The sequence below is a fragment of the Halichoerus grypus genome, chromosome 3 (genome assembly GCF_964656455.1).
Source record: "Halichoerus grypus chromosome 3, mHalGry1.hap1.1, whole genome shotgun sequence".
In the NCBI taxonomy this organism is placed as follows: Eukaryota; Metazoa; Chordata; class Mammalia; order Carnivora; family Phocidae; genus Halichoerus; species Halichoerus grypus.
In genome coordinates, this window is record NC_135714.1 from 167,341,682 (window position 1) to 167,367,765 (window position 26,084).

Sequence of the window (26,084 nt, forward strand, 5' to 3'; positions counted from 1 at the left end):
CTCAACCTTTTCCCTCTTCCCTCTCTTCCCCTCCCCTTCTCTTCTCTCTCCTTCCTTCTTTCTCTCTTGCCCTCTCTCCCCACTCTCCCTCTCTCTGCCTCTGTTTCTCTTCTTTTTATTCTTTCTCATGGACTCAAATGCTCTATTTGCCTAGATGATGTTCTGACTCAAATGCTATATCTGTCTTTATGAAAGTTCTAATGGACTTTAAAATAAAGGATGGCTCCCTGTCTCGGCTAAACTATACTTTGATTTCTCTGGCTGCAATCAGAACAACATTTCAGGGCATCAATAGATGAAATCCAGTGAAATGTTCTTACTTTCCCTCAATGTCCCATAAAACAAATGCCAAGAAATGCTGCATTCAGGTCTTTGTCAAAGGTGAGATGTGTCAGTGTTCTACGAAGTCCTGGCAGGGCTAGCTTAGTGAAAAGAGTGGATATAGAAGGATCTTTCTAGTAGTCTAAAGACAGGTTCCTTTGGGCAACTCTTTCATCAAGGAGAAGGGGTTGTTCAGATTCCTTTCATTATCCTCCTTCTGCAGAAATTAAGAAACATCCAAGCATAATTTTGTTTTGCTTTATTCAATATTCAAAGGGACATATTTGCCTACAAGTTATTTAGTTAGGCATAAACATAAAAAGATAAACAAGCATGATTTCTAAGTAAAATGGCTTTCAATAGGAGATTAGCAGATGTGTTGTGTAATCACTTAATGTAGAGAACAGCCTACCTTTTTGGAAAGGGCAAGCACATAGTGTCAATCTCTTACTTAACAAAAATAGAAAATAGCCACCACTTGTTAATTTCATTTGCTTTCCATGAAAAGGAAAAATTGCTACCTGGTGGTATAATGGAGAAGATTCTCCCAAGGGTTGCTCTTTAACACCATGATGTTTGAGCTCCAGATATATTTCCACTCAGCTAGGGAATGCCAGAAAGATGGCGGGCAGATTTCTTAAACAAGTTATGTCCAAAACTAAATTGACTAATTTAGCCTCAAAATCTGGTCAACAACTATATTTCCAATCTCAAATTATATAGACTACATCAATTTAATCACTCAAACTAGAAACTTCAGAGTCCATTTTCTCTTCTCTTTCTTTACCCCACATAAGCAGTTAGTCCTCAAATCCTGTTGTCATGCAGTAGTTATTGAACACTGAGTATGTGGAAGTCAGAAAGACATCCTCCTTTTCCACTGTCACTGCCATGGCCTTAGCTGCCTCTCCTGTGAGCTATTGCTGTAGTCACCCTACTGTTATGCTGGCATTCGGTTTCTCTCTTTTCCAATTTTATCTTGCATCGCTTTCCTTTCTACTTCTGTACCCTTAGCTCTTCCTATTGCCTTCTTTGAATATTTTTAGTCAACCTTTCTACCTTCTAGACCTCTGTACACTTTATTCTTACTTCCCCTCAACTCCTGCATGATTTCATGCCTTAATGTAGACGTCACTTTTTTTCTTGTTAATTGTCCTTCACTAACCACTCTGTCCTGAAAAACCCAAAATAAAATAAATCTGAAAATCCACAGAAGCTGGGTTAGGAAGTCTTCCTAATGTGTTCCAAAGGGCTTTCTCTCTCGCTCTCGTACTCATCTCACATAGTACTGTCACTGTTGGCTGGACGCGTGTATATATCACATTAACTGAGGAAGTAAATGAGGATAGACATCATTGTTCTTGTTTCACAGTACTTAGACCAGAACTGTGCTCAATAAACGTTTATTGAACAAACTGATAGATGTCACTCTTTCCCTCATTTATTATTTCACATTTTTACTTATTCATTCAGCAAACTTATATAGCGTACTATTGTTTAAGACACTGTAATAGGTGCTAGGTGCTAAAAGTTCCTGGTTTGTCATTTGCTGTGAGTTCACTTCAAGCTTCATCTAAAAAATAAGGCTTTCCACAATTTGATTCCTACTTGTCTTTCAAGCATCATTCCCTCTTTCTTCCATAAGCACTGTCCATAAACCCTGTCATATCACTTACCATTCATACTTATCAGTCTTCTCACTACTCAAATGTTCCATGGATATTCATAACAATGTGATTTTGCTCTTTCTCCTTGTTCAACATTAAACACACAGCAGTAAATTAATTCTTATATTAATGAATTTAATAAATACTTATTGCTTATTAACTGGATATATGCTAGTTACTATGTTATGTGCTGTGGATATATGGCTTGATACGTCATAGCGTTTCCTCTTTTGAAACTTATTCTCATAATTTTGAACTTTTTTCCCCTTGTCATGTTTCTCAGTTCACCTTTTCCACAAAACCTTTCTTGATAGCCTAGTCACATTTGAGTCTCCCTCTCCTTCTGCTCTCCCATTTTATAATATTTCCCAGTCTATTTACTACTTATTTCATTCTGTTTTGTACTTGCAGTCAGTTGTTTATATAGGTCTCTTTTATACCTCTCAAAAGACAAGGAACATACCTTATTCACTTCCTGATATAATAGTGCCAGATTCACATAGGCTTGAAATAAAGGCTAAATAAACATGGTTCATGCAAATCAGAATTACCCCAAATAACAATTGCTTGACCAAAAAAAAAGTTGCCTGAGAGTTTTTTCCTTTTGAACAGAACAAAGCAAAGAAGTTTACTATATCCTGGCTAACTTGTTGCAGTATAAACTCTACTCTGTCTTGTTCGTATTTGCATTCTTAGTACATAGCACAGTGCCTGAACATACTAGGTACTCAAAAAATAGTTACTTCATGGGGCGCCTGGGTGGCTCAGTTTTTAAAGCGTCTGCCTTGGGCTCAAGTCATGAGGGTTCAAGCCCCGTGTCGGGCTCCCTGCTTGGCGGGAAGCCTGGTTCTCCCTCTCCCACTCCCCCTGCTTGTGTTCCTTCTCTCTGTCAAATAAATAAATAAAAGCTTTTAAAAAAATAGTTTCTTCATGAGTAAACAAACCAATTAACTAATCATCTGCTATATAGACTAAAAAAAGTCAACTCTGAGCTTCAGTTTCCTCATCTATAAAATGATACATCAAGTCTTAATTCACAAGTTCTTTGCAGAGCTTATGCAACTAAATTAGATTCATTTGTTGAATAAAGAGCACTTATTAGCATTTGCTAACTTTAAAGCCATGTCTTGGGACTCATAACCAGAACTAAGGTCAGCATGATTTGTACACTTCTTAAGTGAGCATACTATCAGTCTTCTATACTTTCTCTTCCTTTTCCCTGCTTCAAGTAAAAGATAATTGAAAGATTGTTTCTTGTTCCCTTCTTCACTTCATAGAATTCTGAAATATGAGTCATTTTGACAAGAAAGTTTCAGTGTATTTCATAAATATGATATCTTAGGATTGGTTTGGACTATGTAGTCCTCTCATTCTTTTCTTAATGAATAGAAATATTTGTTCTTAACAATCATGACTTGATGGTCACCAAGCCTCAGATTTAATACCTGATACTGGGGAGTTTACATGTAATGATGTCTTGCCTTCCACTGTAGTAAAATTCTGCCTTTCCTGTTTTCCTATGATTCCCAAGAATTCTTCTTCCCTCTTCTGGAACTGAACTACAAAATTCTACTTCTCCTTTGACCCATCTGAACTTTCAATTTTAGGGAAGCTATTAATTCATCTTTTAGATATTTTTAATCCAGTATTTCCAGGTCCTTCAACAAGCCTCATGCTATATGGTCCATGAATCCTCTGGCATTTTTGATTGTCATCCTACTAAAGCAGATTATGTATTTTCTATATAGTATTGTATACATAATTTGCTGGGCCCAGCACAAAATGAATATGTGGGGCCCCTTTTTAAAAAAATATTCACAGGGGTGCCTGGGTGGCTCAGTCATTAAGCGTCTGCCTTGGGCTCAGGTCATGATCCCAGGGTCCTGGGATGGAGCCCCGCCTCGGGCTCCCTGCTCAGCAGGAAGCCTGCTTCTCCCTCTCCCACTCCCTCTGCTTGTGCGTCCTCTCTCGCTGTGTCTCTCTCTGTCAAATAAATAAATTTAATTTAAAACAATATTCACAATTTCAAGACAGCAACAGTAGAGGTTTAAACCAGATGCGGAGACCTTCTAGGTATAGGGCAACTGCACGGGTTGCATCCTGATAAAGCCTGCCCTGATTCTATGGAGAAATTTCATTTACACAGCCTTCTATATGACACCTTAAAAAGGGTTAGGGACCCCATTGTATAGTCACACTGCACACTGTTATTTTCCTTTGTATATGGTGACAAATTCTAGTTAGTTCAGGGCAATCCTGATTTATATCTGTTGTCAAACTGTAAGTATTAATAGTATTTCTTTGCAATATCAAAGTGTACGCAAAGCTAAGTTATGTAGATACCCTACCTCTGAAAGCAGTAATCAAATCTATATTGTCTGCACCTGTATTCCCAAGGCCTTCATAGCACCTAGGGAAAATAATTGCTTAACAAATATTAAGCAATATTGATGACAATGTGAGATCTTGGGAAGAAAAGTTTGACACATCACCAACGAACACAAAATTTCACCATTCTTTAATAAAAATTTGTGTCATAATGTTCTATATCAACATTTATATCTATGCACAAATACTTGTTTCCCTTCCTGTACTTTCAGTTCAGCTATATACTCCCACTCTTAAGGGTTTCCTGGACTCTACCAGGTAGAGTGATCATTTCTGATCTTTTGTTCTACTTTTCTGCAACTTGTTGTTCTTATCTATTTAATAACAGTTACTACAATTGAATTATAAATGTTTGTCTATGAGCCTAATTCCACAATTAGATATAAGACCCTATTAGACAGAAACTTTATTAATGATAGCCGTAAAAGCCACTGGGGATTCTTACCATATGTTTATGGAATAAGTAAGTGGAAGCAAGAGACGTAGGTAACAGTTTTAGTTTTAATTTCTAAGAAGAAAGTCTATCTTCATAATTCCTGTATAATGTACATATACATTTACATATAATTCAGTGGTTTTCCAAAATGCTCTCTTCTGCATGTTGGAGAAAATTGCACTACAGCAATGTAGGAATCAAGTTTGAATAGAATCTTCTTATCAGACTACAAGTATTCTCATAATTATCAGTCATGGTACAGAGGCAGAGAAAAGAGCACACAAACTGGAACTCATGGGCCAAAGTTCAAAGGCAAATCACTCTGGTTTTAGGGGAATATTAGCATAGTGTCCAACACATAGTGGGCACTGAGCGAGTCACATGTCCCCCATTTGATTTAATTTGATGCTGTCATTTGATTCCAACAGTAAATCAATCTAATATTTGCTGAGCATTGGTTCTGTGGACAATGCACGGCAGTATATATGGAGTAAACATATTTCCAGAACAGGCTTTAACACTAGACTGGTTGAATCACCTTGGGCAACTCATTTAGCTTCTTTGGGCTTGTGTTTTTTATCTATAAAATTATATATCAGATTATTTAAAACATGTATTACTTTCAAGCTCAAAGATTTTTCTGATAATGTGGGTTTAGTGCTTTTGTTGTCTTTAGGGTATACACTGGAGGTCTATATGATTTGATAATATAGGGCTTTGAAAGTCAGGAAAAAGAGTTAATCATAATACAGAAGGCAAATAGATTCATTCATATATGGGACTTTGTAAATATAATAGGTAGCATTAGAAATAAGTGAGAAATGGTGAAATGGTGAAATATAACTAAATTGTACTAGAACAATTGGCTTACCTACAGAAAAAATATTGGTATCCTATCCCACACTCTATACAAAAATTCTAGATTGATTAAAGAAAAAGACATAATAAGCAAAACTTTAAAACTTTTGAAAGAGAATGTAGGAGACTGTAATGATGTACTAATGGGAAAAGGTTTCTTTTTTTTTTTTTTTAAGATTTTACTTATTTATGAGAGAGAGGGAGAGAGCACATGAGAGAGAGCAGGAGAGGGAGAGAAAGAAGCAGACTCCCTGTTGAGCAGGGAGCCCAACTCAGGACTTGATCCCAGGACCTCAGGATCATGATCTAACGCAGACATTTAACTCAGCCACCCAGGCACCCCAAAAAGGATTTCTTAAAGGAGGTCAAAAGAAAAGTGACAAACCACAAATGAAGGTATTGGTAAATTGATCCTATAAACAAAGTTAAGAAAAATCATACACTGGGAGAAGATATTTGCAATGCATGCAACAATAAAAGATTAGTATTCATTACCTATAAAGAAAATCCAGAAATCAGTAAGTAAAAGACAACCCATTAGATACATGGATAAAGGGTATGAACAGTAGGTATAAGCTGAAAGACTGTAGAAAAGCTGTAAAATTAAAAGTCTACTGATTGCATTCCAATGTAAGAAGTCTAGGTAGCCTCACCAGTTCTTTGGGAGGAAGTTGTTTAAGTGCTGAGTTATTTTAGATAAAAATTGCTGAAATATGGATAGGAATTTAACAGATCAAAATTTTAACAGTAGAGCATCTAAGGCATAGAGTCATAGAGGTACTCAGTGGTTTCTGAAATGGATCACTATAACAGAGAAAGCTTGTGGTAGCAAAAAAGGTAGAATGCAAATGGCTAAAAAAAATCTCAGTTAACTGTATGCATCATTTGCCATTGTTCTGACATGAATCTCTTTATTTCATGACTGCCATGAATTTGTATTCTAGGACCTTATCTCACTAACCATTTTGCCTATTCCCTGGGCATAATATTTCCAATACAGCTCTTCCCCAGTGGCTCTAATTGTATTACTTGGTACTTCCTTCCCCGGACTGCTAGAATTTATTACACACACACACACATACACACACGCACACACACACACATATCTATATACATATAGATATCTGTTCAGAATTCCCCCTCTCTTGTGACTTACTATTCTTCCTACCTTCTTCATCTCCCACCTAACACCTAATACCAGTTTTAGTTAATTTCTGGCCTCTTCAGCCACAGCTTCAGACCTGGGCCATGAGTTCTTAAGCCTAGGACCTAAAATACATAGTGCAGTTTGGGAAAACATAAGACTCACAGGCTGGTTGGAATAGCTTAGATCCATACAAGGACATCTTCTTGAAAGGTATGTTGGGGTTACTTAATAGTAAACTAACGGTTTTATAAAAACTTGTTCAACCATGAAATAATAGCTTTGGTTGAATCGTTTGTTTTTGACAACTGATTGTTTCACTCTTGTGTTTCAAATTCAGCCATTACTTCTGGCTGATTTTTTTTTTTTCTTCTTTTCTCTACTTGACTAAGAAAACAAGATTTCTTTCTGTCCTTCAGAATTTATCTTATTCTTTGTGACCCCTCTGCTTTCTTTGATAAATCAGATAGTTACATCACTTGCTTTTGTCTCTACCACCAAGATGCTTTCTGTATCCCCACTGACAAGATTTTTCTTTTTTTTAGGTTGATGAGCTGTTGCTATGGGAAAATGTTTTGCTTTCGTGACACGAACATGTATTCTTGGGTATGCAAATGGAATTAAGCTTGCTAGGCTGAATAAGGACTGGTTCTAAAACAGTGGAAAAATAAACTAGAATTTATATGAGGTATTAGAGGTTTGGAGTCCTAGAGACCTAGATGGCTTAGTCATCAATGGGAAATTAGAGAAGTTAAATAATCTTTCTGAATTTTAGTTTCATCACTTATATAGAGACAATATTGTCACATTTCCTTAATTTTAATATCCAACATAAGACATGGCAGCAATTTAATAACAGTATCATAAAATTGATAAATATCAAATGCATCGCACATATCAATTATAAAAAAGTACAAACAAGCAGATGTTTTATATCATGAAATTTAATAATACCTTTCTTCCAAGTTCTTGTAATTAAAAAAAATTTTATTCACAGTAGGCACATCTGTAGGCATGTATGGCACATAGTAGGCATTCAAAAAATGGTAGCTATTATCATTATTTAACTGAAATATCAGTTATTGTTATTGTTTAAAATTTAATAAAAAAATTGACCTGAACTCACAAACTCTATGTCATGTCTAATGTCTTTCTAATTTTCTGCACATCCCTGTGGGTTTAGGTCTTCCCTAATAGTTTTTATCTCAAGTTCTTGCTTCTCTTGAGCTCTGACTCTTGCCTCACTTTGTTTTCTCTTATGCCTGATTTTCCCCACATTCACTCAGGTTTTTGTGTGCATGGCAGTCTCTATTGAATGTTTAGAGTAACTGGATTTTATTATCCTAACATATTGAAAATAAGTTATAATTAAACTAGTCACTGTTGTTCATAAATGCTCCTTGGCTGCCTGGACACCAGAAATTTCTTCTTAGTGATGTGCTTCCTCAGACCTTTGGATTCCTGCCATGTTGCTCTTCATTCCCTACTTTCTCCATTATGAAAACTTGGTAATTTTTTTTTATGCAGAGTACCTTTTTTCTATGTATATATTTAATTATATCCTTTTAACCTATATACTTGGACTAACCAAGTACATCCAAAAGACTAATATTCTTGGCACATACAGACTTCTCTCCTTAAACATAAGTCTGATGCTAATTATCAATATATTTCCCCAAATAGCTATCGTTCATGCAGGGTATATTAATGTTGTCTAAAATGTTAAACCCAACTTTCCATTTGTACTCAACCTGTCTTCATACAACTGAACATGGCTGGAGGGAAACATAAAGCATATTGACTGGTCTTACTTTACATTTATGACCATGAACTTCAGAGGTGCCTTTAATGCATCTTGGAAATAATACTGTATTTCCTTTCTCTATTCACTGTCCCCATTCTCCTAAATAACTATTTCATACTTTCTTCTCTTCCTTTAACACCACAACACAAAGCTTTCTTCTTCATTCTCTCTTTTATTTCCAGCTTGGACTTTGCCCCTTGGTAATCTCATCTAGTCTCATGGCTTTTAATGTTACCTATATGCTGATACTACACATACACATGCACACACACACACACACACACCCCAACTCAGACAACTAGGATCATCTCCTCCCTTACCACTCTTTCCCTTAAGTTTCTCCCTATGTATCCAACTGCCCACATGATATCTCCACTTGGATGCCCGACAAGTATCTCAGGCTTATGTCCAAAATTACTGCTCCCTCATCCTCCTGTAGTATCTGCTCCATTGATCACATTCCAAATTGTAGTTGGTGGCAACTCCATTCTTTCAGTCATCCAGGCCCTAAATCCTAAAATCACTCTGATGTCTATCATATGCCCTCCCAAATAGCATACACTATTGACTTTGCCTTCAATATATTGCAAATTCAAGCACTTCATAGGGCCTTCTCTGCTACCTCTCACCATTTTTTTACCAGATTATTATAACAGCCTCTTAACTGGTCCCTTTTCCATCTCCCTATGTCATCCTGTAGACTGTTCTCAATAGAATATCCAGAGGAAACCTTTTAAACTCTAAGTCAAAGCCTATCATGCCCCTCTCAAAATGCTTTGATGACTCCCCAGTTTTATAAGTGTGGTTTTTCCTTCGAGTTAGGTGGCTGTGTTTAAGCCTGCACACACACCGTGGGCAATGGTACTAGCCCCATAACCATGATGTGAGTTGAGAGCTGCCTTCTGTCCCGGCCTGTCTCTCCCCAATATTACGATATTGAAACCGTCCCAGGGCTCTCAGCCACAGTACACCCTAAACTGCTTCGCCCACAGAGAGGTCGACAGTAGCTAAAGCACGGCTTCTCTACAGTGTTGTTTCTTTGACTTAGAACGCTAGCTATTAGACTTCCATGCAAAAGTGGGGCTGCCGTGCTAGCGTGATGAAACACATGGGGAGTCGTGTTCTGCCTTTCGCTGGGGCCTGAGTCTCACTCGCAGAAAGCTTTGGACTCCCTTGCAGTGCTCTCACGCACGCACACAACAGAATGCTTGCACCCTCAGGAGCAGCTCTTTTACCTGCAGCACAGGCTCTCTACCGAGTTTTTCCTTTGAGTTAGGTAGCTGTGTTTAAGCCTGCACACACCCACGGGGCAACAGAACTAGCCCCATAACCATGTAGTGAGTCCAGATCTGCCTTATGTACCAGCCTGTCTCTCCCCCGATATTATGAAATGGAAACCGTCCCCAGGCTCTCAGCCACAGTACACCCTAAACTGCTTCGCCCACAGAGAGGTCGACGGTAGCTAAAGCACGGTTTCTCTACACTGTTGTTTCTCCGAGTTAGAAAGCTAGCTGTTAGACTTCCATGCAAAAGTGGGGCCGCAGTATTAGATTCATGGAGCAAGTGGGGAGTCGTGTTCTGGCTTCTTCTGGGGCCTGGGTCTCACAAGGAAAATGCTTTTGGACTCACTTGCTGTGCACTCACGCATGCACACCACACAATGCGTCCACCCTGAGGCATGGCTCTTTTAGCCGAAGCAGGAATTCTCTACAGAGTTGTTCCTTTGAGTTAGGCGGTTGGCTTATGGCCTGCAGGAACACACGGGGCAAGGGTACTGGCCTCATAAACAAGAGGTGAGTTGAGAGCTGCCTTCCGCACCGGCCTGTTTCTCACTCCATTTCACGTATGGGACCCTTTCCCCGGTCTCTCATACACGAACACTATACCACTCTTGCGGCTTCAGGAACTGCAATGTTAGCTAAAGCGCAGTAAAGCTACAGCATTGATTCTTGGTGTTAGTAGTCTGGTAGGCGAATGAGCTGCACCTGGGATTCTTGACAGGCTTGTTTCTTCCCAGTCAGTGTCGAGCACATAGCATTCCAAGCACACATGGAGCAGTAGTGTTAGCTTCAGGTAGCAAGAGCTGAGTCCAGAGGTGCCTTCTGCCCGGACCTATTTCTCCCTTGGTTTCACGTATGGAACCCGTTCCCCAGGCTCTCAGCCACGGTACTCCGTGTAATACTTCCTCCATCTAGAGGTCGACGGTAGCTAAAGCAGGGTTTCTCTACAGTGTTGTTTCTTCGAGTTAGAACACTAGCTGTTAGACTTCCATGCAAAAGTGGGGCTGCCGTGCTAGCGTGATGAAACACATGGGGAGTCGTGTTCTGCCTTCTGCTGGGGCCTGAGGCTCACTCACAAAAAGCTTTGGACTCCCTTGCAGGGCTCTCATGCACGCACACAACATAATGCTTCCACCTTCAAGAGCGGCTCTTTTAGCTGAAGCATGGATTCTCCAGCGAGTTTTTCCTTCGAGTTAGGCGGTTTTCATGAAGCCTGCACACACACCCGGGGCAACGGTACTAGCCCCATAACCATGGTGTGAGTTGAGAGCTGCCTTCTCTCCGGGCTGTCTCTCCCTCGATTTTAGGAAACGGAACCCGTCCCCAGGCTCTCACCCACCGTACACCCTAAACTGCTTCCTCCCACACAGAGGTCGTCGGTAGCTAAAGCACGGTTTCTCTTCAGTGTTGTTTCTCCGAGTTAGAACGCTTGCTATTAATGTCCACAATAGCCAAACTGTGGAAAGAGCCAAGATGTCCACCAACAGATGAATGGATAAAGAAGAGGGGGTATATATATATATATACAATGGAATATTATGCAGCCATCAAAAGGAATGAGATCTTGCCCTCTGCAACGACGTGGATGGAACTGGAGGGTATCATGCTGAGCGAAATAAGTCAAACAGAGAAAGACATGTATCATATGACCTCACTGATATGAGGAATTCTTAATCTCAGGAAACAAACTGAGGGTTGCTGGAGTGGGGGCTGGGGTGGGAGGGATGGGGTCACTGGGTGTTGGACACTGGGGAGGGTATGTGTTCTGGTAAGCGCTGTGAATTGTGCAAGACTGTTGAATCTCAGATCTGTACCTCTGAAACAAATAATGCAATATATGTTAAGAAAGAAAAAAAGAAGAAGAAGAATGTAGCAGGAGGGGAAGAATGAAGGGGGGAAAATCGGAGGGGGAGAAGAACCATGAGAGACGATGGACTCTGAAAAACAAACTGAGGGTTCTAGAGGGGAGGGGGGTGGGAGGATGGGTTAGCCTGGTGATGGGTATTGAGCAGGGCACGATCTGCATGGAGCACTGGGTGATATGCACAAACAATGAATCATGGAACACTATATCTAAAACTAATGATGTAATGTATGGGGATTAACATAACAATAAAAACATTTAATAATAATAATAATAAAGAACGCTTGCTATTAGACTTCCATGCAAAAGTGGGGCCGCAGTGCTAGCTTCATGAAACAAGTGGGGAGTCGTGTTCTGTCTTCTGCCGGGGCCTGAGTCCCACACGGAAAATGGGTCTGGACTCCCTTGCAGTGCTCTCACGCACGCACACAACAAAATGCTGCCACCCTCAGGAGCAGCTGTTTTACCTGCAGCACAGGCTCTCAACCGAGTTTTTCCTTCGAGTTAGGTGGCTGTGTTTAAGCCTGCACACACACCCTGGGCAATGGTACTAGCCCCATAACCATGATGTGATTTGAGAGCTGCCTTCTGTACCGGCCTGTCTCTCCCCGATATTACGATATTGAAACCGTCCCAGGGCTCTCAGCCACAGTACACCCTAAACTGCTTCGCCCACACAGAGGTCGACGGTAGCTAAAGCACGGCTTCTCTACAGTGTTGTTTCTTCGAGTTAGAACGCTAGCTATTAGACTTCCATGCAAAAGTGGGGCTGCCGTGCTAGCGTGATGAAACACATGGGGAGTCGTGTTCTGCCTTTCGCTGGGGCCTGAGTCTCACTCGCAAAAAGCTTTGGACTCCCTTGCAGTGCTCTCACGCACGCACACAACAAAATGCTTGCACCCTCAGGAGCAGCTCTTTTACCTGCAGCACAGGCTCTCTACCGAGTTTTTCCTTCGAGTTAGGTGGCTGTGTTTAAGCCTGCACACACCCACGGGGCAACGGAACTAGCCCCATAACCACGTAGTGAGTTCAGATCTGCCTTATGTGCCAGCCTGTCTCTCCCCCGATATGATGAAATGGAAACCGTCCCCAGGCTCTCAGCCACAGTACACCCTAAACTGCTTCGCCCACAGAGAGGTCGACGGTAGCTAAAGCACGGTTTCTCTACAGTGTTGTTTCTCCGAGTTAGAAAGCTAGCTGTTAGACTTCCATGCAAAAGTGGGGCCGCAGTCCTAGCTTCATGGAGCAAGTGGGGAGTCGTGTTCTGGCTTCTTCCGGGGCCTGGGTCTCACAAGGAAAATGCTTTTGGACTCACTTGCAGTGCGCTCACGCATGCACACAGCAAAATGCGTCCACCCTGAGGCATGGCTCTTTTAGCCGAAGCAGGAATTCCCTACAGAGTTGTTCCTTTGAGTTAGGTGGTTGGCTTTAGGCCTGCAGGCACCCCCGGGGCAAGGGCACTAGCCTCATCAACCAGAGGTGACTTGAGAGCTGCCTTCCGCACCGGCCTGTTTCTCACTCCATTTCACGTCTGGGACCCTTTCCCCGGTCTCTCGTACACGAGCAGGGTCAAATTCCTCCTGCTTCAGGAACGGCAATGTTAACTCAAGCGCAGTCACTCGAGAGGATTGATTCTTGGTGTTAGTAGCCTGGGAACTAGGCATCCAGGCACACAGGGTACAGCAGTGCTAATCTCCTCAAACAAGAGGTGAGTCGACAGCAGCCTTCCTTCCAGGCCTGCTTCTCACTCCGAGTTACGTTTAGGTTCCATTTCTCATGCTTTCACAAAAACACACAATAGATGAAGTGCACGCTCAGGAAGGGCGATCTTTGCTGAGGCACGGGTTCTCTACAGTTTTGTTCCTTTGCGTTGCGTGGATGGCACTGAGGACTCCACGCACACACGGGAGAGCCGATCTCGTTTCCCGAAACAAGAGTTGAGTCCATAGGGGCCTTCTGCCCATGCTTATTTCTCCCTCCGAATTCGGCTGGGACTCCTTCCCCAGGTTTGCACTCAAGCAGACTTGAAAATGCTGCCACCCTGTGGAGAGGCGAACGAGCTGAAGCTGGGGTTCTTGAGCGGCTTCTTTCTGCCAAATCAGGGTGGAGCCCTTAGCATTCCTATGCACACATGGAGCCGAAGTGTTAGCTTCAGGTAACAAGAGCTGAGTCGAGAGGAGCCTTCTGGCCCGGACTCCTTCTCCCTCGGTTTCACGTAAGGAACCCGTTCCTCAGGCTCTCACCCACGGTAGCCTGGAAAGTGCTTCCTCCCTCAGAGAGGTGGATGGTAGCTAAAGCACGGTTTCTCTACCGTGTTGTTTCTTCCAGGGAGAACGCTAGCGATTAGATTTCCATGCAAAAGTAGGGCCGCAGTGCTAGCTAAATGAAACACACGGGGAGTCGTCTTCTGCCTTTTGCTGGGGCCTGAGTCTCACTCGCAGAAACTTTGGACTCCCTTGCAGTCCTCTCACGCACGCACACAACCAAATGCTTCCACCCTCAGGAGCGGCTGTTTGAGCTGAAGCACGGATTCTCTACCGTGTTTTTCCTTTGAGTTAGGTGGCTGTCTTTCAGCCTGCACACACACCCAGGGCAACGGTACTAGCCCCATAACCATGATGTGAGTTGAGAGCTGCCTTCTGTACCGGCCTGTCTCTCCCCCGATTTTACAAAATGGAAAATGTCCCCAGGCTCTCAGCCACAGTACACCCTAAACTGCTTCGCCCACAGAGAGGTCGACGGTAGCTAAAGCACGGTTTCTCTACTGTGTAGTTTCTTCGAGTTAGAACGCTAGCTCTTAGACTTCCATGCAAATGTGGGGCTGCCGTGCTAGCTTGGTAAAACACATGGGGAGTCGTGTTCTGCCTTTCGCTGGGGCCTGAGTCTCACTCGCAAAATGCTTTGGACTCCCTTGCAGTGCTCTCACGCACGCACACAACAAAAGGCTTCCACCCTTAGGAGCAGCTGTTTTACCTGCAGCTCGGATTCCCTACCGAGTTTTTCCTTCGAGTTAAGTGGCTGTCTTTAAGCCTGCACACACCCACGGGGCAACGGAACTAGCCCCTTAAGCATGTAGTGAGTTGAGAGCTGCCTTCTGTACCGGACTGTCTCTCCCCCTATATTCCGAAATGGAAACCGTCCCCAGGCTGCCAGCCACAGTACACCCTAAACTGCTTCGCCCACACAGAGGTCGACGGTAGCTAAAGCACGGCTTCTCTACAGTGTTGTTTCTTCGACTTAGAACGCTAGCTATTAGACTTCCCTGAAAAGTGGCGCTGCCGTGCTAGCTTGATGAAACACATGGGGAGTGGTGTTCTGCCTTTCGCTGGGGCCTGAGTCTCACTCGCAGAAAGCTTTGGACTCCCTTGCAGTGCTCTCACGCACGCACACAACAAAATGCTTCCACCCTCAGGAGCAGCTGTTTTACCTGCAGCACAGGCTCTCTACCGAGTTTTTCCTTCGAGTTAGGTGGCTGTGTTTAAGCCTGCACACACACCCTGGGCAACGGTAGTAGCCCCATAACCATGATGTGAGTTGAGAGCTGCCTTCTGTGCCGGCCTGTCCCTCCACCGATATTATGGTATTGAAACCGTCCCAGGGCTCCCAACCTCGGTACACCCTAAACTGCTTCGCCCTCAGAGAGGTCGACGGTAGCTAAAGCACGGTTTCTCTACAGTGTTGTTTCTTCGACTTAGAAAGCTAACTATCAGACTTCCATGCAAAAGTGGGGCCGCAGTATTAGATTCATGGAGCAAGTGGGGAGTCGTGTTCTGGCTTCTTCTGGGGCCTGGGTCTCACAAGGAAAATGCTTTTGGACTCACTTGCTGTGCACTCACGCATGCACACCACACAATGCGTCCACCCTGAGGCATGGCTCTTTTAGCCGAAGCAGGAATTCTCTACAGAGTTGTTCCTTTGAGTTAGGCGGTTGGCTTATGGCCTGCAGGAACACACGGGGCAAGGGTACTGGCCTCATAAACAAGAGGTGAGTTGAGAGCTGCCTTCCGCACCGGCCTGTTTCTCACTCCATTTCACGTATGGGACCCTTTCCCCGGTCTCTCATACACGAACACTATACAACTCCTGCGGCTTCAGGAACTGCAATGTTAGCTAAAGCGCAGTAACGCTACAGCATTGATTCTTGGTGTTAGTAGTCTGGTAGGCGAATGAGCTGCACCTGGGATTCTTGACAGGCTTGTTTCTTCCCAGTCAGTGTCGAGCACATAGCATTCCAAGCACACATGGAGCAGTAGTGTTAGCTTCAGGTAGCAAGAGCTGAGTCCAGAGGTGCCATTTGCCCGGACCTATTTCTCCCTTGGTTCACGTATGGAACCCGTTCCCCAGGCTCTCAGCCACGGTACTCCTTGTAACAACAACTCTGCTTAATAAATATGAAAAGAGGAAGTAAAGAGATGTAACCTCTCAAATAATATCTCAGGTAGTAAAATCAACTTGTGACTTTTTTCTTTTCTTTTGCTCAAGTTAGCTATTTTTTCAAGAATCCCTTCAAGATACTCGGTATTTTAATAGTAGCCATCAAGTAGTACAAGAATTCTGTTCATGTCCCAGGTAGAGTTTTGCAGGTTTTTTATTTTGTCACAGGTTTTTTTTTTTCCTGAAGCTATCTCTCCACACCACTAATACTGGGTGTAAGTAATCCCTGCAATGGATGGTGGGGCAGGAAAGAAAACAAGTAATGGTACATTTTTCTCCTGTCATTTTCTCTTTTGCTTCCCCCATGTCTTTTGGGGCATCAGTGTAGGAGACCTGAAGGTTGGTGTCTTGTTCAAAGAACTTTCTAAATAAATCTCTCCTATTATCTCTCCATGTCTCCCTTTTATTTTCCTATATGGTACTTATAATACATTGTAAAACTATTTTTTGGAAATTAGTTGAGGAGACAGCTCTTTCTTAGAGAAGAATTCCAAATAACAAATGTAGACACTGTCCCTCTAGGAGGTGAAGCTTAATTCTCTTCCCCTGGAGTGCAGGCTGGGCACAGTGACACTTCTACTGAAGAGCACGGGAGGGTAAAAACAGTCACTTTGCAGTAGAGAAACATGGCTCTACTTCTTGGCCAGGTGATCAAAGTTAATATCACCAATGATAACTCATGCTGATAGCATGTCTCCCCTAATATAATGTGACAAAAGTACACTTTACTTCTATAATATTCCTTTCCAAAACCCATAACCCCAGTCTAATCATGAGAAAAATATACAAACTCAAATTGAGGGATATGGTACAAAACTCCTTAACAGTACTTTCCAAAAGTATCAAAGTCATGAAAAGTAAGAAAAAATTGAGACACTGTTGCAGATTGAAGGAGACTAAGGAGGCATGATGATTAAATGTAATGTGGTATCCTAGATTGGATTTGGGAACAGAGAAAGGACATTAGTGGAAAAATTGTCAAAATCCAAATAAAGTCAGGGCGCCTCGGTGACTCAGTCGTTAGGCGTCTGCCTTCAGCTCAGGTCATGATCTCGGGGTCCTGGGATCGAGCCCCGCATCAGGCTCCCTGCTCCGCGGGGAGCCTGCTTCTCCCTCTCCCACTTCCCCTGCTTGTGTTCCCTCTCTCGCTGTGTCTCTGTCAGATAAATAAATAAAATCTTTAAAAAAAATCCAAATAAAGTCTCTAGCTTAGTTAATAATATTTACCAATATTAATTTCCTTCTTTTGACAAATGTATCATGATGATGTAAGATGTTAACATTAGGGAGAACTGGGTGGAGAGTGTACAGGAACTCTCTGTACTCTCTCTTCAACTTCTGTGTGAATCTAAAATTCTTCCACAATAAAAAGTTTAAAAAGAAAGTGAAAATATGTATTGGGTATATCTGTTTAATGCCTGCCTCTCCCATGATAGTGGAAACTCCAAGAAGCCAATGAACATGACTACATATCTCTTTATTCCTGAGGCCTAGAATTGTTAAGCATGCCTGGTAAGACTCAGGAAGTATTTGTTGACTAAATAACTATAACTGCACACAGAGGGCTTGTCCAGTATCTGCTGTTTGCTAACTCTAGCAGGATTTACACCCACACCGGAGTGAACTCAAGATACCAGAGGCATAATGTAAGACCCAACTAAGACATTTTCTCAAAGGAAAAAATGTGTACCTTCTCTTATAGTTTGATTTGTGACATTCCTTTATTTCTACTTCTAAGGCAAATTCTCCTGACAGTGATGGGTTTCAGGATATGCTACCCCAAAAGATGGCACTTTGGCATACTGAATACTTCAACCTGGAGGAATTTGAGAAATTGAATACACATAAAGGACTTTCTGACCTTCCCCTGAAGCAGGTCGTAAAACCCTCATGTGAGAGGGTTTGGTAAGTTTCCCCTAGTTTACTACACTTAGCTCACTTTGTCCTATCGTATCTTTCTACAACTTTCCACCTTCCATCAAACTTAGCATCAAAACACTCAAATTTAATCATTTCTTCAGGACTTCATTTCTTTATGTAGTCTCCTGTGCCTCCTAAACCTTATATTAAATCAATTTGTATGCTTTTCTCTTGTTAATCTCTTTTGTTAAAAGGATCCCAGCTGAAAAGTTAGAAGGGTAGAGGAGAAATTATTTTCCTACTCTACCTTGTCTTGATTCAATTACTAAAAGCTAGATCTGACAAGTCAGCTATTTGAAATCTTAGAATTTCAGATCTAGAAATGAGCTCAAATAATCAAGGCTCACTTTTTTTTAGTAGTGAACACTTATCTTTAAACAAAACCATCAGTGAAACTCATGAAAGAGACAAAGGTCTTTTCTTGAAATCCCACCTATGTGGCTCCCTCTTGTACTCATTGACCTTCAATCAGAGGTCTGGGACTCTATAGAACCCAATTTGAAAACAAGAGCCATATTTTCATTTCACTGACAAGAAACTCTAAAGCCCTGAGTGATGAAATGATTTCTCCAGATATCACTTAACGGAATTTTTGACAAGATCAGAAAAGCCAAACTTTCTTGAGAATCTTTCCTAATGTGTTTGGAATGGGTTGCTTAGATGCAAATTAGGCATGCTCTCCATCACATTGAAATTCTTATTGATTCTCCCTAAAAACAAAGACTTTTTTTTTTTTTTTTACTGGATAAGAAAAATATACTATCTTTCCACCTTCTTTATAGTTTTGTTTCATGAGAATTTTTTCTTCTCAGAGCCTACCAATATGTCTATGAGCTGAGTGAAGTCAAGACTTCTCATGTGAACTTGTAAATTGTATTTCTCAAATCCCAGTCTCCACGGTGACTGTCATATTCATATGAAGATTTATGAATTTCTCTAAAACTTGATCTACCCTGTGTACAGTAAAGTGAAATGTTGAGAATGACATTTATATGAAGATTTGTGTATCTCTCTGAAACTAGAGCTACCTAGTATATAATGAAATGCAATGTTAAGAATAAAACAATTAATTTAGAGTGTATACTGAGCCTTACCAGATAACTCATTAAGAAATAAATCACTTTAGGGCATAAATTATATGAATTGGAAGTAAGAGTGTAATATGGTAGAAAACTTACTTGAGTGGGGCAGAAGGAAATCTGGGCTCTACTTCTGATTGTGTCATAAATTCTATATATTCATTTTGTAATATCTAAGGTTTGAAGGGGTGAACAGGAAGAGATGGGTCCCATTTTGGAATTGTATCTACATCTGAATTTATAACAACATCTTTGCTGGGGGAACCAGGATGCAAAAGGAAAGCTGCTTTTAGCAGATCAATAGCTCCCATTAAAGCCTCTTTGTAGAGCCTCTCCTAATTTTATCTCCTATTATGTGACCTCCAATTTGCATAAGAGAGATACTGCTTAAACTCACAGGCAGGATTGATTGACTGAACCTGACAAAGGTGGGAGAGCAATTGCTTAATTTAAAGCACATCCAAAAGATGGTGAAAATGATTAAGAACTATGCTATAAATACTCTCATAATCCTTATTTCTGCTGGTTCTTAAAATTAACCCCCTCATGCATTTTCCTTAGGTCAGGAATTAAATACCACTAAAATAATTCCAGGTCAAGGTGCAGTGAACAAGGCAGTAGGCATTTCAGGTTACTAGAAGCAGAAGAATAAATACCTTACTCTAAGACATCCGGCTGTCTAGTGTCAAAAGTTTTACTTTTGGTTTGTAGTCCTGGTACTTGAGGCATTTTTATTAAATGTCCACAGTTGATTGTTTTAATGTGATAGTGTTGGCTTAAAAAATCCCTTTATTTCATTCCTTTTCAGTTGTTCCCTGTTCTTATGTCATCCTTTTAAAGTTTTCTTTTGTGGCCAGGGACACATTTCTTCTTTTTCCTGGAGCCTCTTTTTCCAGATAATTATCTCTCTTTATGGAATATGCTTGTTTCACAGCCTTCTTCTTAACATAATTAGGAGATCCTGGAAATATTTTCTCTTATCTCAAGTGTTCCTATTCGATTTCTTTTTCAGTTGTTCCTATTATCATTATCGAATGAATGCCCAAGGTTTAGAAAGAGTGCATTAGTGGGCAGAGTAGCATTAAACTAATATTTAAATAATAAGCTCTAATATACTGTGGGTGCTTATTGTGTGTCTGGAATTGGGTTAAATGTTTACTTAAGTCATCTTACTTTATTCTTGAAACACCCTTATTAAGTAAACACCCAATCTGCCCCAATTTATAGATGAGGGAGCTAAACTCTTAAGAGAGTTTAAATAGAAATGGATTTAACACGTGGATTTAGGTGCTTATAAAAATCACTGAAAAGTGGGAGGAGTGGGCTCTAGGTGGGGCCTCTGGGAACAATGTTCAACAAACAGAACAGGACAGGGCTGATCTCCAGGGGAAAGGTGGGGGATCAGGAGGTCTCTGCTGAGCTCTTGATTAAAAGAACATACAGCTAAAGCTGGAAGTGGAAGAAAGGACCAGGAAGTTTCTGAAGCCATTGTGATCCCCTCTTTAAACTTACAGATCTAGATACTAGGGTGCACTGTTGCAGAAAAAGCTCTCCTTTCTATATTTTTAACCAGCAAAAACAAAATAAAACAAAACAAAACTAAGTGCAATGAAAATATGGTCTACATGATCTCTCCTTTACTTTTAAAAACTTCTGTGAGTGCAATCTCCTGCTTGATCCTAATTTGTCACCAGATCCTGCTGCAAGGGAATCTGGGAAATGTCGTTTTCAGTCTTTCAGCCTCTACTCCAAAGGGAGGCATCCTAAGAAGAAGTGGGAATAGAGGTGGAGTGTCAATTGAATACACTGTATCTAACACAGAAAATAAGTGAGTGTGACATAATATGGAGCTAGTATTCATGCAGCTTAAAGTACAAATCAGGCTGACTAGTCTGCAAAGTCTAACACTCAATCACTATACTACACTGCCTGCACACCAAGATGTTCCATATTTCCAAATGCAGCTTTTTTGGAAACTTGTGGATTTTAACAGGAAAAATCTTCCTGATAACAAATGACTAGAAAATGAAAACAAACAAACAAAAACTCATAGACATTATCTTTCCTTTTTAAAAAAATGATTAGCTTTTTACAGTAATTAATATGATACACACAATTTTTGATCTGGATAAAAATATAGGTTGCTTACACTTACTTCATGTAAATTATACCAAACCAGAGAATGTTGCTCCTTTGAAAATATTCTTTGTTCAAATCCCACCATGCTGTGATTTGAAGAGAGACTAATTCTTTTGGTATTATTGTTATAATTTTATAGCCTTTGCAGTCTATAATTTAAAAGCCTAAATATTTATTTCAGGAACTTCTGCTAGATTCTCTAGGTATCTTTAAGGTTGTGGGATAGTCATCCACAATTGCCAAAATGTATCTGACTTCAGGACTAATGATATCCAGAAATGAAGGCTGATAGCATTCCTCTGCCAAAGGAAGTGTAGGGAACATAAAGATGCTAACAGTGGGAGGCCCCTCTCCTCTGCCCTATGAATTGGAAGTGGAGGACAGATACTACTAATGCTGTCCCATCTGCCTTGTTTCTTTAAGATATTTATGTACCTTATGTTCTTATGTACCTTTAAGATTCACAAAATAATTTTCTGAGTCTGAGAACTTTTCTTTAGCCTCTAATAAAAATGTTGTTATTGTTATTACCAACTTCAGTGACTTTTCTCTTTCAATCCACTTCTTTCAATCTCATCTATCCTCAAAAAATAGAAAGCACATCACTGGATACTCTTTGAATGGAATCAACATTCAAAAGAATCTCAGGATTTCTATTTCAGGTATCTGCTTGACTCCTTACCTTATTAAAAAAAAAAAAAGACTCAAAAGTATTTTTACGTAGCTTTCTATCATAAGGATAAGAATAGAAGGTTAATGAAGTATTTGTCATATTCATTAATTCTTTTTTTTATTACTGGGGTTGCTCTTCGCCAAAATGTTTTATATTATGTTGCAAGAAAACTACTGCTTCGATTAGACAGGTAGTTTGAGTTTTCTGAGGAAACAAGAACAGTCATTTGAGTGACAGAAACTAGTAAATTTGCTTGAAGAAAATGCAATTTATGTGTATGTGTGAAATCTGTAGTGTTAAAAAAAAACACATAACAGAAAAATTCCCATTCCTAGCTGCCATTTCTTTTTGTTTTTCACAATTGCAGTGGCAGGATATTAAACAGGCTACCAGAAAGTGTATAAACATACTCTTTGGACAATTAGTCTCAGGAAATAGGGTCAATTATTCAATAATGACTTTTAAGCCCCTACCATGTGTGAGAAAAATGGACAATTTCTGGGGCCCTATGGTTTCTTTTAGTCTTTGTTATGCATTTGTGGAAGTAATGTAAGCAAAATCTTTGACTCTTTCTTAATAGGAAAAGGACCTTCTATCTTACTTTTGGTTTGGGTGGCTGAGGACCTTTATTCTTTAGGTGGGTAAATATCTAAGGGAAAAATAACAAAGAGAGGTAATTAACAGTAGACAACATCTCTCCTAAGACTTACTTGGCAATTATGAAAGTTCATTCAGTTGTGCCTATACTTGTCAAGTAAATTGGAGTACTTCACAAGTTATTTACAAATGGATGTGAAGTTCTGAAACCTGGACTCCCCGAATTCAGAAGGTCAGCACGCGTTTCTTTTTTTCATCTCCTTTTGAGACAAAGCCAACACTTGTGCCCCCTTAATTCAGTTGTGGCATTCTGCCTTGTTCCTGTGGCCACTGGGTAGGATGTGGTTCTGACAAAATAGTAACCTCTTTGGTTGACAAATCCGACTGGGCTGATCTGCTGGCAAGGTGGGTTTTCTCTTTCTCCCTTGCATCTGTTTGTCTTTGTTCTTTCCTCTAGAGGCTGTGTAAGAGGGCAATCTTTTCAGATAGAGGAGTTCTGTTCTTTGGCCAAGGGTATTTCTTCCTTTCTATCTCCCTCGAGATTTTAGATTCACTGAAGCATGGAGCAGACACTCTGTCTTAGTAATCTTTTTATTTTCCTATTGCTATATTTCCCTTACCTGTTTATACTATGAAACTGCAATAATCAGTTGCCTTTATCAAATCAATTTTTTAAGTATGACATTTTTGTTATGTTAGGCCCTACTCCAAGTAACTATAGGAAGCATGACTTCTGTCCTCTTTGAATTTATTTCAAAAAAGGCAATGCTCCAAAAAAATAGTCCACGGCCTTCTTCACAATATTTTCATTATTATTTCATCATTTTTATGCTATTTTATTTCTCATGGTATTTTGCCCAATTGTAATCATATTTATGTGTGGGTTTTTCTTTCCAACTAGGTTAAGTTTCACAAGAGAGGGACCACATCTTTTCCATTTACTATTCTATCACCAACATTGTGCTAGTTGGTTTTGTATTTATTTTATCACTTAGACATCAAAAGCAGCCTGTGATTAGGAACTACAGTTTTCCTTTTACAGATAGGAAAACTAAGCCTTCAGGATGTTAAGTATCTATGTTCTTAAAAGTTACATAGCTAGTAAGTGGCAAGGAATGATTGTTACTCAGAGATCTGTGTCTCTCAAACAAATGCATATTCTACATCTTGCTACTGCTGGAGCTCTAAAAGGTTAGAAAATCATGTTCTGTATAAAACACAAGACTCTAGCTCACCTGTAATTCTGATTCCATCTTGTAGTGTTGTAACTGACAAAGCCTATTTTGATCAAACATCAGCAGAGATTAATAGTTTTTTCTCCCCAGATATGATCCAAGCACAGTAAGGTGCTCAGATAAAAGATGTTATATAAATAAGCAGCAGTATTTTCAATCTAATATGATAATGAGTGGTAATAGAACTGTGATAGGTGATGATATAGCTTTTGATTTTTTAGTTTTTTCCTTACTATTTTGTCATCATTCTACCTAGTTTCTTAATTATTTTCAACAGTGATGCCACCTGACTCCATCCTCTCTAGAGAACATTTATTATTTGTATTATATTAAATATATTCAAACTTATCATCATTGCAATGCCTAATAATAACCTTAGTAACCATTATCGTTGAGTATTTACAATGTGCCATCATTCAACTGGTTAGTATTTTCAGTGCAAGACCTTAATACTTCAAACAAACTTATGGAATGTGTACTATCGTTATCCTCATTTTTCAGATAAGGAGACTGAGGCTGATAGGATTTTCTTCCTATTCAAGGCTCAGCTCAAATATCTACTTAGAGAGTTTTCCTAATCACCCTGTATTAATTTGAATCCTGGTTTCCCATACCCTCACACTTCACATTCTATCCCTTTGCACTGCTATTTAAAAAAAAGGGGGGGGCAACTGTGGCTCAGTCATTAAGCGTCTGCCTTCGGCTCAGGTCAAGATCCCAGGGTCCTGGGATCGAGCCCCACATCGCCCTCTCTCGCTGTGTCTCTCTCTCTGTCAAATAAATAAATAAAATCTTTAAAAATAAAAATAAAAAAAATATGTAACTAGCTACCATGTGAAATTATATATATGTATGTTTACTGTTTTTATTGTCCTGTCTTTTCCAAGTGCAGCTAAGATCCGTAATATTGTGTGCTCTTTTTGTCACCTCTGTATCTCTAATGTCTGAAGCAGCACAAAACACAGAATTAACACTATAAATAATTGCTGAAGAAATAAATTAATGAAACAATTGACTTGAAAATAATGTTTGGAGCTGAGAAGAAAACTCAGGTCTTCTAACTTCTAGTCCATTTCTCTTTGAACTATACTATGTAAGATTATAGAAGAAAACTGAACTTGTGCATTTTTCGAGTTTGAAATCCTGAGATTTTCTTTGGTTTCATTTTTAGCTATATAGTTTGTCTTAAACTATATTGGGTAACATGATTAAAAGGGGAAATTTTTAATCTGTTAAAAGAGCAATCTACAAAGACAGTATGCAGATTGCTGCTCCTGTTTATAAATCAATCTTGTTTGTTTGTGAGAACAGGAATCTTCATTGGACAATAAACCAGCAACACAAAGTTCAAATTATGGTACTCTTCAGAATATATTTATTTTAATTTCTTTTAAAAATGCCTAAAACTCACACTTTTAAAATTCCCCTTTCTTTGATTAGTTGGGAGTAGTAAAGCCTTACTTTGTGTCTATATAGATCTCTTTGATATTGCTCACCCACTTTGAGTCTGAAAATTGACCTTTGATGAAACCTCTCTTGGCTTATTTTGCTACAAATTAGAAGAGCTTAAGGAATGAGAATTCAGGAACTGAATTTGAATTAGGATGACTTTTACAGGTACAAGTCAATTAGCCAAGAAGGGTTCAGAGGTGAAATCATCTCATTTGTGATCCTGCCTGTTGGGGGTCCTAATGGCTCCTTCTGATTAGCTTGACTGCTCTAATTTTCCAACATCTATACCCAGATATCTGAGACTGAGGACTGAGTTGCAGCTAAAATTTGTGCAGCAACCTGCAGATATTATAAGTGAAGTATATTAGCAATTTATGCTAAAGGAGGGCAATGGGCTTTGTTTTTTTTTTATTAACATATAATGTATTGTTTCAGGGGTACAGGTCTATGATTAATCAGTCTTACACAATTCACAGAGCTCACCATAGCACATACCCTCCCCAGTGTCCATCACCCAGCCACCCCATCTCTCCCACCCCCCTCCACTCCAGCAACCCTCAGTTTGTTTCCTGAGATTAAGAGTCTCTTATGATTTGTCTCCCTCTCTGGTTTCGTCTTGTTTCATTTTTCCTGCCCTTCCCCTATGATCTTCTGTCTTGTTTCTCAAATTCCTCATATCAGTGAGATCATATGATACTGATTGACTTATTTCACTTAGCATAATACCCTCTAGTTCCAACCACGTCATTGCAAATGGCAAGATTTCATTTTCTGATGGCTGCGTAATATTCCT